Raw genomic sequence first — 13127 nt, 5'->3', positions numbered from 1 at the left:
AATTATCAAACTTTTTTGTCGGTATACTGTTCATCCCTTGTAGTCAAATTAATCTACATTATTTATTTATTCTCTTCCTCACAGACCTCACTCATTGGCACTCTCAAGTTGATCCCACAATAGGAAGCAAGAAAACAAAACCATGTCTTTCTTCGTGTGGAAGAGAAGCAAGAAAAAATGGAAGAAATGTATAAAAATCAAAGGAGGAGAGTTGATCTTATGATGAATTTGACGTGCTTGCAAATTAAGGATATGTTTGGAATGAGTAGAGAAAGGAAAAGTTTCAATAGTGAAAATTTTTAATAGGATTAGAATATTTGTTGAAATGTTCATCGCTATGTTTGGTGATACATATGGACACATATATTAATGCACGTTTGAGACATACTTCGATACTAATACCAATGCTATAAAGTCTTTTCCTAGACCCTAAGAAAGTAGCATTGGAGTGCTCTTCATTTATTGTAGTGTCCTTAGGGGTCTCCTAGACACCTGTTTCTTCCTGATATCTATGACTAACTCTATATTGACTAGGTGCTTTTACATCTCATTTGTACACCCTTAAGGTGGCGATTATAAAGTCAATTTGGCTTACTTGGAGTTAACCATCTCCCTCGAGCCTTCTGTGGTTTTCCTAAAAGGGCCTATAGACTTATGGTTGGCTGTGTTTCAAACAATGGATAATACAAAGTACTTTAAGGACATGGATTACCCTAAATTACTACTTCCCTTAGGATTTCTAGACCATTAGGCTTGTTTCGACTCAAATGATCCATTCGCAATTCTAACGTGAAATGCAGCCTAGATATCTTACAATTATAAATTTCTTTAGATCATTATGACCCTATTGATCCTTTAACTTAATTGCTAGATTCAATTCTTCAAGTACAATAAGGAACCTAGAGGTCCCAAATCACTTGTGATACCATGAACATGCCATTCGGTGGTGGTAGGGTGGTGGAGCCCCCTTGGGGGACATGACTCATAAATTTACCCTCTTATAATGACCTTGGTGGCCTTGTTAACTCAACACAATTAACATTAAGTTGGCTGAAGGTAATCAAAGAAGAGTTTAGTAGTGGAGGATGAGGATTGATTTGATTTTTGGCTGACACGAGTTGATTAGAGCACTGTGCTAGCAAACTCATCAGGCAATAGGTGGAGGATTGGTGAGACCCGAAGGGGCAATATTTGTGGTGACATTGAGAGAGGTGAGGCCAACACATCAATAATAAGTGGTCATGGCCTCCCACAACTCGAGAGCTACCTATGGGTCAAATTATGTGGCAATTGACGATCAACAACCCAACATTGAGTTCATAGCGTTAGTGGTGGCTATTGGGCGGCAGGCGGCAATCCATGAGACTCTGTCTGTGTCTCTCTCTCTCTCTCTCTCTCTCTCTCTCTCTCTCTCTCGTGTGGCTGGGTGGTAGCAAGATGGCAATTCATGAGGCTTCGAATCTCTCTTTCACACACACACGCACGCACGCATGCGCATGTGTATGTGGTTGGAGACGGCCTGAGTGCCGAGGAGGAGGGAGGGTGGGGAGGCAATGCCCTCCCTTATATAGAGGATGGGGAAGGAAGATGCTTAGGGGGGGCCAAGCAGCCACTGTTCTTTAAGCATCACATTAAGTGAGATATGACCATGAATGAAATGGTGATATTTGTAGACTATGGTGAGTTATGAAACAAGCATGTAATATAATGTCCAAATTTTCAATAAATCATGGATAATCACAACATAAAGTAGTGACTATGATGCATTGAAGGAGAATGAGGATGCAACGGACAGGTTAGGTGAGAAAGGTGATGGGTATGCAAAGAGTGGTGGTTGTAGTGATGGAGGATGTTGATAGATTGGAGAGGAATTTTTAACAGGAGTTTGATGAGACCATTAGAGAGCTCGGTGATGGCATGCTCAGATGAACAAGTGGTCTTTTAAGTATGTGTCGATAGAGTTAGGGGAGCAAATGGAGGAGCTAGGTGATGACAAAGTGTTGGTATATATATATATTATATATATATATATATATAATAGTATATATCATAATTGTTTTGCAGACTACTATCGTTGGTAGGATACCTACTCCTAGAGAGGTAGGTTACCATCGAGGCCATTACCGCGCAGCCACATGGCTTCACTTCTATGAGGAGGGTCTCATCACTGAGGACCAATACAACCGGGCTATGAGGATTCGACAGCCAGAAGAGGTATGTTTTTCTTACTTTCCTATTAAAAGTATAGCTAATTATAACTTTTTCTCCACCATGTCTACGTAAGCAACCTTGATCTTTTGTGTGTGTATGCGAACCCGGATGTGGAGCATAGCGAGGAGGGGGATAGCGACACTAGTAGCCATGGTGGTACTAGCGAAGATGTTTCTTCTTTAGATTCGTAGAGGAACACCATACCTCCTCATAAGGCCTTGTTTTCTTGTATATGTATGATCCATCTTTGAGCCTATTGCTTGCGGCCACGCTTTAGGTCGCAAGCACTTAAACTTCCCATGTAAATGCTTTTGATCTATAATGAATACATGGACTTTTATTTTCAATTCTCGTGCTCGTAAGATACATTGTCTTTTTCCAAAATACACAATCTGATGTATGGGAGGGGGGAAAAAAAAAACCAGAGAGCTTTGCAACCACGTGCTCTCTGGCAAAGCAACCACATGATCTCTGGTTTTTTTTTTCTAGTTTTGTTTTGCGCATCTATCCGCGCATCTAAATTGCAAAAAATGCGCATTTATACGCGCATCTACAGTACAGAGTACACACGCTAGATAATTCAAATTAAAAAAATAAATAAATATCTTTTTTTAAAAAATGAGATTTTTTGTTTTCCATTCACGTCTACCGGTGCTTGTAAAAGCGAGTCTATAAGCGTGTCTATATGCCCGTCTAACTACAAAATAGACGCACTAATAGACGTGCAAAATGAATAAAATAAATAGCAATTTTGGTTTATTATGCGCATGTATTCACGCATGTATATGTGCGTCTATTGCACGTCTATTTTTGCATGTAAATGCATTCATACATGGGACTATAGACGCGACACGGTAGATGCGCAAATAGACAGGCGGATAGACACGCCCGTAAGATTTTCTCTATATTCAAAAATCGCGTCTAAAAGTGTGTCTATAAGGCCTTTTTGTTGTAGTGCTTTCGAATGGCCTTAAAGAGCAGCGCTTCTTGATTAACATTGGGCATGTTATCCCATCTTTAGTCTACCAAGGGTGTTTGCAATGCTTTCTCATTCTTTCCAAATCCCCACCAGATACCTAAAGCTCATTCCATCAACTGCAAAGTAAAAGTGACTTTGCCAATTTTTTGCTTGTCTCATACCCAATAACCTATTAGACTAGCCCTACTATTAGGACAATAATTTCAAATCAAATCCACACATGATTTGAAGTGAATTGGGCCACCAATTGCATTGGCATATTTATAACTCCACACTTGGCTACTAAATCTTGAGTCATTGGATACCTATGGATGATATTCTCTAGATAATTGTCCAACACCCCACATGCTTGTATGAAGATTGAATTCCCCTTGCTATTTGAGGGTAAACACAATCTTATATTGTTATGAGGATCCTTGATTTGAACTAAAATATGTGTTGCAACCACCTTGATTTGTGGAACCTTTAACACTCCCACTTTTTCTTGCATAAATGGTAAGAAAAACCTACCACAATAATTTCTCAAACAACAATAAAAAAGAAACAAAATATACCTAATTTTCTTACCTTCATCACACCCAAAAAAAGTGAGTGGCTTATTTTCCCCTATGAAAACAAAAGCTAGCAAGATCCAAGCTTGAAAATGTAATAGGAAGAAAGCAAGAAAGTTTATTAGTGCAATCCAAGAGTAAAAGAACATTTAAAAAAATACAAAAAATTATGCGCATGAAGGTTCCTAGGAGATCAATGTGGCTAAAGATACTAGCTCCTTGCAACTTATCCAAGATATCATCTACCCTTTGGATAGGAAAATGATTCTTGATTGTGATCTTGTTCAAAGACCTATATTCTATGCATATACAGAAAGAATCGTCTTTCTTTTGAACAAGTAAGACTGGAGAGCAGTATGGAGAAGAGATAGGTTGAACTAACCCTTTTTCCAATAGTTTCTTTACTTGTTTTAGGATCTCCTCTTGTTGACTTGCACTTACTCGGTAAGGCGGTTGGTTAGGGTGGTGAAATTCCTAGAATAAGATCAATTGTGTGATCTTCCGGGCGCTTAGGAGGTCTTTATCCTGGGTGTGAATCACCAAAACAATCTTCATATTGTTTAACAAAATCATGTCAGGCTTGATCAATTAAAGAGAGTGGTTCTTTTAAAGTCTAAGACTTAGAAACATTAGTTGGTGTTGTGTGTTTGTTAGAGGCATCAAGTGCCCTTGAATCATTAGTTTCTTTTGACTCTCTCACAAAAATCATGTACATAGAAATAGATTTCTTCATTTCTCTAGAAATGCTAACATGACTAACTATTGGCACATGCCAATCTCCAGCATCAGCAATGCATACTATGTTCCGACCCTTGAATTGAAATGCAAGGGTCTTCTTAACAAAATTGGGAAGAGGGCTAATATTGTAATGCCAATGCATATCTAAGATAACATCACAGTTACCAATGGGTGTAAGTAAAAAAGATTCTTGGCCGTGGTAATACCCAATTCTAAGATTCAACTTTCCCTGGATAGGAGTAGAATTGGTTGTAAGTCCTTCAAATGCCGAGAACCTGATCCAATTGGTGTTCCCAATCAATCCAGTGGAATTTGTAGCCTTTCAACAATATCTGCTAACACAAAATTATTTGTGGACCGTGGATCAAAGAGTATCAAAACTCATTGATTGTTGAGTATCCCCCAACCCTTTAAGAGTTGTCTCTTCTTCTCATTTGAATGAGTGTTATCTTGCACACCCGGAATAGAATTCGAGGATAGTGGAGGAGGATCTTTAATCACATTTTTTTCCTTCATTTTGTGGGGAAAATCAGGCTTCATATTCCCTAACTCAGGACAATAAAAACACCTTTCTTCCTCTTTGTACTTTTGTATCTCAGAGGGTGAGAGATACTTGTGCTTCTTCTTATTACACTCTAGCTTTGAATATTGGTCATGGGTAGAGGTAGGCCTTCTTTGATTAGTCATGTCTCTTGGTTAATCTGTAACGTGTCCTCTTCATATCATCCAGGACACGTCTTAGTAGTCCATCGGAAGGGATGCCTAGAAAGCTCCGCTCGGCACTCCCATGGAATGTTACGGGATTTGCGATCTAGGTCTTTCCGCATCTACAACGTAGCGGAAGTATCCTGGCCGTTCCCACTTAGGATCGACTGAAATTAGGGTTTTCCTGACTGGTCATTAACTAACAGCAACTAGTGTCGGACCCAAGCCAACTACTTTACGCAGAAATGCTAGGTCCGAAGCGGATTCACGCTGCACTTGGTTCAAGGAGAATGGGAAACGAGAGGGATGCAAAGCTCAGCCTCTCTGCCATAAGGCATAGTCCCATTCCGTTCCCCTAAAACAGTGTAAATCGGTTAAGACATAACTCTAGGTCATCGCTTTCGTTATTCGTTTTCTTTGACGATCATCCCGCTATTCTTTGAGAAAAGTTCCCGGCTAACGGGGACCACCCAACCACAGGACGGACCTATGGACCATCCTCCGCACTTTCCTCGGGTTGTTTTAGTTATGTAATTACCTAACACATTCGTTTGACATGTAACAACCAGCTTCTTTAATTAATCCGTTAAACACTGGTTCCTTCATGTAATCTTATCATGTGACATAGAAAAACAATATCAAACAAGTTCTTTATTAACATATCATCATTTTTATCTTTGAAATACAAGGAGTTCCGCCCGTAGGCTTGTCCATAATCTGCCCGAAGGCTATCCAGTAATCCACAGTGATCACTATTCCAAGCTTCTGCTCGTATTACTATGCGGGCCTCGAGATCCAATCCCGAGTCATGTTAGCCCCCCCTCGCACCCAAGTGTCCTCCTGCTCCAAGTAGAGCTCAACGGAGAGACCTCTCGCGGCGGGTTCGGTCCACGTTCTTGGCACGGTCAACAACCCCCTTGGTTAGGGTTAGGCAGGAAGTCGAGGGTAACTGAAACTGCCTCTTCCTTCAGGCCTTCAACCTGAAGTATAGGTATTCATTTAATTTGTGATTCATAAATCAAACAGTGCTAAAAAATCTCTAGCAAGCACAAACATTTCCATTAAATCGACCGTGTTGTTTGGCAAACTGCTAAGGAATTATTCTTTCCTTTTGAGTGTATTAGCACTCGTTCCTAAGGTGTCTTGTAACTTGGCGAGATCCTTTATAGTCCGGGTTAGGGCGTACCTTATTAACCCAACTTGGTCAACCCTAAAGTTCATTAGATACTTTAGTTTCCAGTTTATAACTTTCCTTATTTAGAAGGATATCCAAGAATACATCCATTTGCAAGATAACTTGAGTAAGGATCTGCCATCCTTGTTGAGGTTATTTACCCTTTCATCTTGTGAATCAGTCACAAGACTACATGACTTCGTACTTGCTGCGCAAGTCCTATGTTGAAATAATCGGTTTAAGTTTCTTTAAGCTGACGTATGTTGAACCTAGGGTTTCTTTTTTAAGAACCTCAGGGACAAACCCTAGTCCTTTATCGTTACGAATTTATTGACCCTACAATAAGGAAAGTAGTCAAGTGCTTAAGGTATAAACATTTCTTTGGTCTTTAAATCATCTCCGAGGCGTATTTTTTTCTTCAGCATGGTATTTTCTAAGTTTAGATTAGTTTAGTTATCTTTTGGAAGGTAATATTGATCACCTCATCACGATTTATTATCCTTGTGATAATTGATTTTTCAATCGATGAATTCAATTTAACCTTCCTTTTTCTTTGCAAACAAACTCATGCCAAATAATAATATTTTCTTTGCTAAGAAATGCAGTTAGCAATGATAACTTCCTAGTAATTTGAGTAATGAGAAAAAAAAAACCTTTCATGGATTTCATGATGAATCATTGTTAAAGGAATAGGGTTAATGGTGCAAGATGCAGCTTTTATACCTTCAGGAATTTAACTCAAATATACTACTATAGTAAGTAGATAATCTTGTTCGTAATTCGTTATAAATGCATAATGCTATTCGAAGGAAACTACGTTCTATACATTATCATTTGTTCAATTAAACTGAACTCCTTCCTTGTAAATAACTCGGAAAAAAAATATATCCTATCCTTAACAATTTATCTTTACATGATTTGACTTAAAACCTGATATAAAACCAAGAAGGAAAAACCTAGTTTTGGGGTGAGATATCCACATGTATACTGGGAGACGACCCTCCCGCAGCTACTCCTTGGACTTTCTTAGGCGGCATCGCAGTTCGATCGTGAAGGCGGCTTTTACTCTTTCTTCCGGATTTCCACCGTCTCTCTTTCGAGGCAAGAAGTCGATCAAAAAGTTGACCACCGGAAGGGATAATAATACTTCTAAAATCCTAGCTTCTTTGGAGAGAAAAAGGTTTGTAAGCTTAAGGGATAACAGATCTATAGGATATAATCACGGTGGAAAGATTATATGTGAGCGTGGCTTCACAAACATCTATGAAAGCCCGTGGGATATCTTTGGCAATGGAATGGAAGGATCTGGGAGTTTTTCAAACCCAAAGGAAAATTTGAAAAATAACACAAGGGATTATAGTTGGGGAAAAAGGTGTGTACGGGTTTTTGGAAAGGGCTTAGGAGTGTACAAAAGAAAAAGAACAAATGAGGGTAAAACACGGGGTCAACACAAGACGGGACTTATGGTTTTAGGCAAAGGGATTAAGGGTTTTCTCCTCCTAGAGTAAGGTGAATTTTAAGGGACTTGGCTTTAATGCACCCCAGAAAAGGGTTAATCATACCCCGGAAAAGGCTTAAGTCTACCCCGAAAAAGGGGTTAATGCACCACGGGAAAGGGGGCTTGGGGGTTTAAAAACCCGGGGGAGGGGGAAATGAAAATTGAGAGGAAGGGGATATGAAGGGTGAATGGGGGCTTGATTAGCCCTCCCTTTAGGAAGGTTCCACTTCCTTATCACGTGGTAGGAGGGGGGAAAGACAATCTGGGGGGAAAAACGAGGAGTCTGACGGTGGTGCTATGGAGAGGGAAGCTGAAGGTGATGGGCGGCAGTGGCGGCTGGTGGTGGCAACAAACAAGCGGCTGAATTCGGGCAGGCGGTGAGTATGTCCTTCTCCTCCTCCTCCCCCCTTAATCATGCCACCCTCCCTCTTTAAATAGGGGAGGGGAGGGAATCCTCCCCCCCTTACCTATCGGTATGCATGGCGAGGGAGCCAAGCAAGCTCCAGCGAGGAGCTTGCTCGCTCCTCCATCCCCCCTCACACACGCTAGCTCAATACACCGCCGTGGGGGGCGAAAATCCTCTTTTTTTATATACTCAATATATTACATTCTCTCCCCCTTAGAAGAATCGAGATGTCCTCATCTCGAGATAAACTGGGGATATTGATGGTTGAGAGTGCCTTCATCTACCCAAGTGGCATCCTCTTCGGAATAATCTTTCCACTGGACGAGGCATTCTCTCAAGGTTCTATATCTTAACTGTCTCTCCCGAACACCTAAGATCCTATTTGGCCTTAGTTCAAGGACTCCTTGACTAGGCATTACAATTTGTTGGTCATCAAGTAGATGGTTAGGGTTGGGTACATATTTTTTTAATAGGCTGATATGGAATACATTGTGAATCTTTAGGTTCTCAGGGAGTTGCAATCTATAAGCATTGGGTCCTAAGCATTTGAGGATTTTTTACGGCCCACAATACCTCACACTTAGCTTCTTGCAATCTCCTAGGGATAGAGAACTCTTTTTAGGGCGTACACGAATGAAGACCATGTCTCCTTCTTCGAAGACTCTTTCTTGGCGTTTCAAATCTACATATGCCTTTTGTCTATCCTTGGCCGCTTGTATGTCTTGTCTTATTGACTTTATTTGGTCATCCATGTCTTCCAACATTTGCCTTGATGCTTCAACCCTTAGGGTTGGATCAGAAAATATTAGAAGACTTCGACAATCATGACCATACAATGCTTGGAAAGGAATCATCTGAATACTCTGCTAGTAAGAAGCATTGTAGGCAAATTCAACCAATGGCAAGTATTGAGTCCACCTTTTCGGCTCTCGACAGCAGTATGCCCTAAGCATATCCTTGATGACTTGATTTACTCGCTCTGTTTGGCCATCCATTTGGGGATGGTAGGCAGTGCTAAAACAGAGTTGAGTCCCAATAGCTTCAAAGATAGCTCTCCAGAAGTGTGATGTGAAGAGAGAATCTCGATCACTAATGATTCTTCTAGGTAACCCATGTAGCTTGAATATCTCCTTGATAAACAATCTTGCAATGTCAGAGGCTTTATAGTTTGTCTTTACTGGAATCAGATGTGCAACCTTGGTAAGCATGTCAACCACAACCATAATGGAATTGTATCCTCCTTGGACTTGGGGTAAGCCCACAACAAAATCCATACTGATGAATTCCCATTTCATTTGGGGAATGTCAAGTGGTTGCAGTTTCCCTGGCATCATGACATGTTCGGCTTTGATATGTTGGCAAGACAAACACTCAGTGACATATTTGAGAACGTCACCTTTGAGCCTCTCCCAATGGTAGCTCTTCCTAATTGCATTAAGAGTCTTAGCATAGCCAAGATGTCCTGCGAAAGGGGAATCATGAGCTTCCCATATTATCTTCTGCTTAAGTGACTGGCTTGCTGGTATACACAGCCTTGTTCTGTAGTAGACAAGTCCATTATCAATGGGAAATTCCTGATACTTAGCTTGCAACTTTTGATTCTTCTCCTTGGAAGATATTTCCTTTAGCATTGTTTGTTAGGACAAATCATGGCATGCTTCCTCTCTAGATAGTTCAAGTATAGGGTTGTTTCGCATAGATACTTTTGTAGCCAGAGATCTGGCCGTTGATGGGTTCTGCAAGATTAGGGAATTTAGGAATGCCTTGCGACTGAGTGCATCGGCAACTACATTATCCTTCCCTGGTCGGTACTTGATTTCAAAATCATATTCCTCCAACACTTCAATCCACCGACGTTGCCTCATGTTGAGCTCGTTCTGGGTAAAAATCCATTTGAGACTCTTATGATCGGTTACTAGAGTAAACTTGTTACCCAATAGGTAGTGTCTCCAAAGCTTTAGATTATGGATGACAGCTAGTAATTCCAGATCATGCGTGGCATAATTCTTTTCATGACTCTTCAATTTCCTTGAAGAGTATGCTACTGGATGACCTTCCTGCATAAGTACACACCCCAAGGCAAGAATGCTAGCATCTATTACTACCTCGAACTCTTTATTGAGGTCTAAAAGTTTTAGAATAGGTGCTGATACCAAACTTTGCTTCAATTTGTCAAAGCTATTCTGTTCGGGAGTTGACCATGTAATGGAAGTCTGCTTCTTTAGTAAATCCGTTAGAGGTGCTGCAATCAAAGCATAGTTTTTTATGAAGACTCTATACCATCCTGTCAATCCAAGAAAGCTGCGTATTTCTCTGTCAGATACTGGTGTTGGCCATTCAAGCACATCTCTGACCTTGGCTGGGTCTATTGATATTCCTTCTGATGATACTATGAATCCTAGATATTCAATCTGACGCTTGAAGAATGCACACTTCTTCATTTTTGCATACAGCTTATGTGACCTCATTGTCTCAAAGACAATCCGAAGTTGGGGTTCATGATCTTCTTCCTGTTTAGAATAGACTAAAGTGTCATCGAAGAAGACAAGCACGAAATCATCAAGATATGGCCTAAAAATGTCATGCATTAATCTATTGAAGGTAGTAGGTGCATTCGTAAGCCCAAATGACATAACCACAAACTCAAAGTGCCCATATCTTGTATTGAAGGCCGTCTTTGAAATATCTTCTTCTTTGATCCTTATTTGATAGTAACCTGACATGAGATCAATCTTGGAGAAGATCTTTGCACCCTGAAGATGATCAAGAAGCTCATCTATTCTAGGAATAGGATACTTGTTCTTGACTGTTGATTGATTCAACCCTCGGTAATCAATACATAGTCGAAGTGTCCCATCTTTCTTTTTCTGGAATAGTACTGGAGCTCCCTACGGTGAATTGCTAGGCCGGATGTAGCCCTGCTGATCTAACAATTGCTTGAGTTGTTCCTTCAACTCTATTGCTTCTGGTATAGACATTCTATAAGGTCTCTTTGCAATTGGCGCAGCTCCAGGTACTAACCTAATCTCATGATCTACTCTTTGAGGCGGAAGTTCAGTCAATTCTTCAGGGAATACGTCAACATATTCCTTTAGCCAAGAAGGTCCTTCATGAGACTCTTGCTTTTGATCTAACTTGTTGAGTTTGATCAGGTAAACGGGTAATCCTTTTTTGACTCCTTTTATGATCCAAGATACTTTGGCCAATTGGATTCTTGGCACTCCTGCCTCACCTTGAGTTGTGAAAAATTCCCTTTCAAAGTTTTGAAAAGAAACTTGACCCTTTCCACAGTGAATGTGGGCGTCGTTGGGCTTAAGCCAATCTATTCCGAGTAGACACTCATGGATTCCTATATTGAGTATATAAAAAAAGAGGATTTTTGCCCCCCACGGCGGCGTATTGAGCTAGCGTGTGTGAGCGGGGATGGAGGAGCCAGCAAGCTCCTCGCTGGAGCTTGCTTGGCTCCCTCACCATGCATACCGATAGGTAAGGGGGGGAGGATTCCCTCCCCTCCCCTATTTAAAGAGGGAGGGCGGCATGATTAAGGAGGGAGGAGGAGGAGAAGGACATACTCGCCGCCTACCTGAATTCTGCCGACTGTTGCTGCCACCACCAGCCGCTGCCGCTGCCGCCCATCACCTTCAGCTTCCCTCTCCACAACGCCACCGTCAGACTCCTCGTTTTTCCCCCCAGATTGTCTTTCCCCCCTCTTGCCACGTGATAAGGAAGTGGAAGCTTCCTAAGGGGGGGCTAATCAAGCCCCCATTCACCCCTCATATCCCCTTCCTCTGAATTTTCATTTTCCCCTCCCCCGGGTTTTTAAACCCCCAAGCCCCCTTTCCTGTGGTGCATTAACCCCTTTTCTGGGGTAGAATTAAGCATTTTTCGGGGTATGATTAACCCTTTTCCGGGGTGCATTATAGCCAAGTCCCTTAAAATTCACCTTACTCTAGGAGGAGAAAACCCTTAATCCCCGTGCCTAAAACCATAAGTCCTGACCCCATGTTTTACCCTCATTTGTTCTTTTTCTTTTGTACACTCCTAAGCCCTTTCCAAAAACCTGTACACACCTTTTTCCCCAACTATAATCCCTTGTGTTATTTTTCAATTTTTCCTTTGGGTTTGAAAAACTCCCAAATCCTTCCATTCCATTGCCAAAGATATCCCATGGGCTTTCATAGATGTTTGTGAAGCCACGCTCACACATAATCTTTCCACCGTGATTATATCCTATAGATCCTTTATCCCTTAAGCTTACAAACCTTTTTCTCTCCGAAGAAGCTAGGATTTTAGAAGTCTTAGTATCCCTTTTGGTGGTCAACTTTTTGATCGACTTCTTGCCTCGAAAGAGAGACGGTGGAAATCCGGAAGAAAGAGTAAAAACCGCCTTTACGATCGAACTGCGATGCCGCCTAAGAAAGTCCAAGGAGTAGCTGCGGGAGGGTCGTCTCCCGATATACATGTGGATATCTCACCCCAAAATCAGGTTTTTCCTTCTTAGTTTTATATCGGGTTTTAAGTCAAATCATGTAAAGATAAATTGTTAAGGATAGGATATATATTTTTTCTGAGTTATTTACAAGGAAGGAGTTCAGTTTAATTGAACAAATGATAATGTATAGAACGTAGTTTCCTTCGAATAGCATTATGCATTTATAACGAATTACGAATAAGATTATCTACTTACTATAGTAGTATATTTGAGTTAAATTCCTGAAGGTATAAAAGCTGCATCTTGCACCATTAACCCTATTCCTTTAACAATGATTCATCATGAGATTTATGAAAGGTTTTTTTTTCTCGTTACTCAAATTACTAGGAAGTTATCATTGCTAATTGCATTTCTTAGCAAAGAAAAGATTATT

The sequence above is a fragment of the Lygodium microphyllum genome, chromosome 3 (genome assembly GCF_053477565.2).
Source record: "Lygodium microphyllum isolate KBCC chromosome 3, Lygodium_microphyllum_v1.1.10, whole genome shotgun sequence".
NCBI classification, from domain to species: domain Eukaryota; kingdom Viridiplantae; phylum Streptophyta; class Polypodiopsida; order Schizaeales; family Lygodiaceae; genus Lygodium; species Lygodium microphyllum.
Note: the sequence above shows the minus strand (reverse complement) of the source record.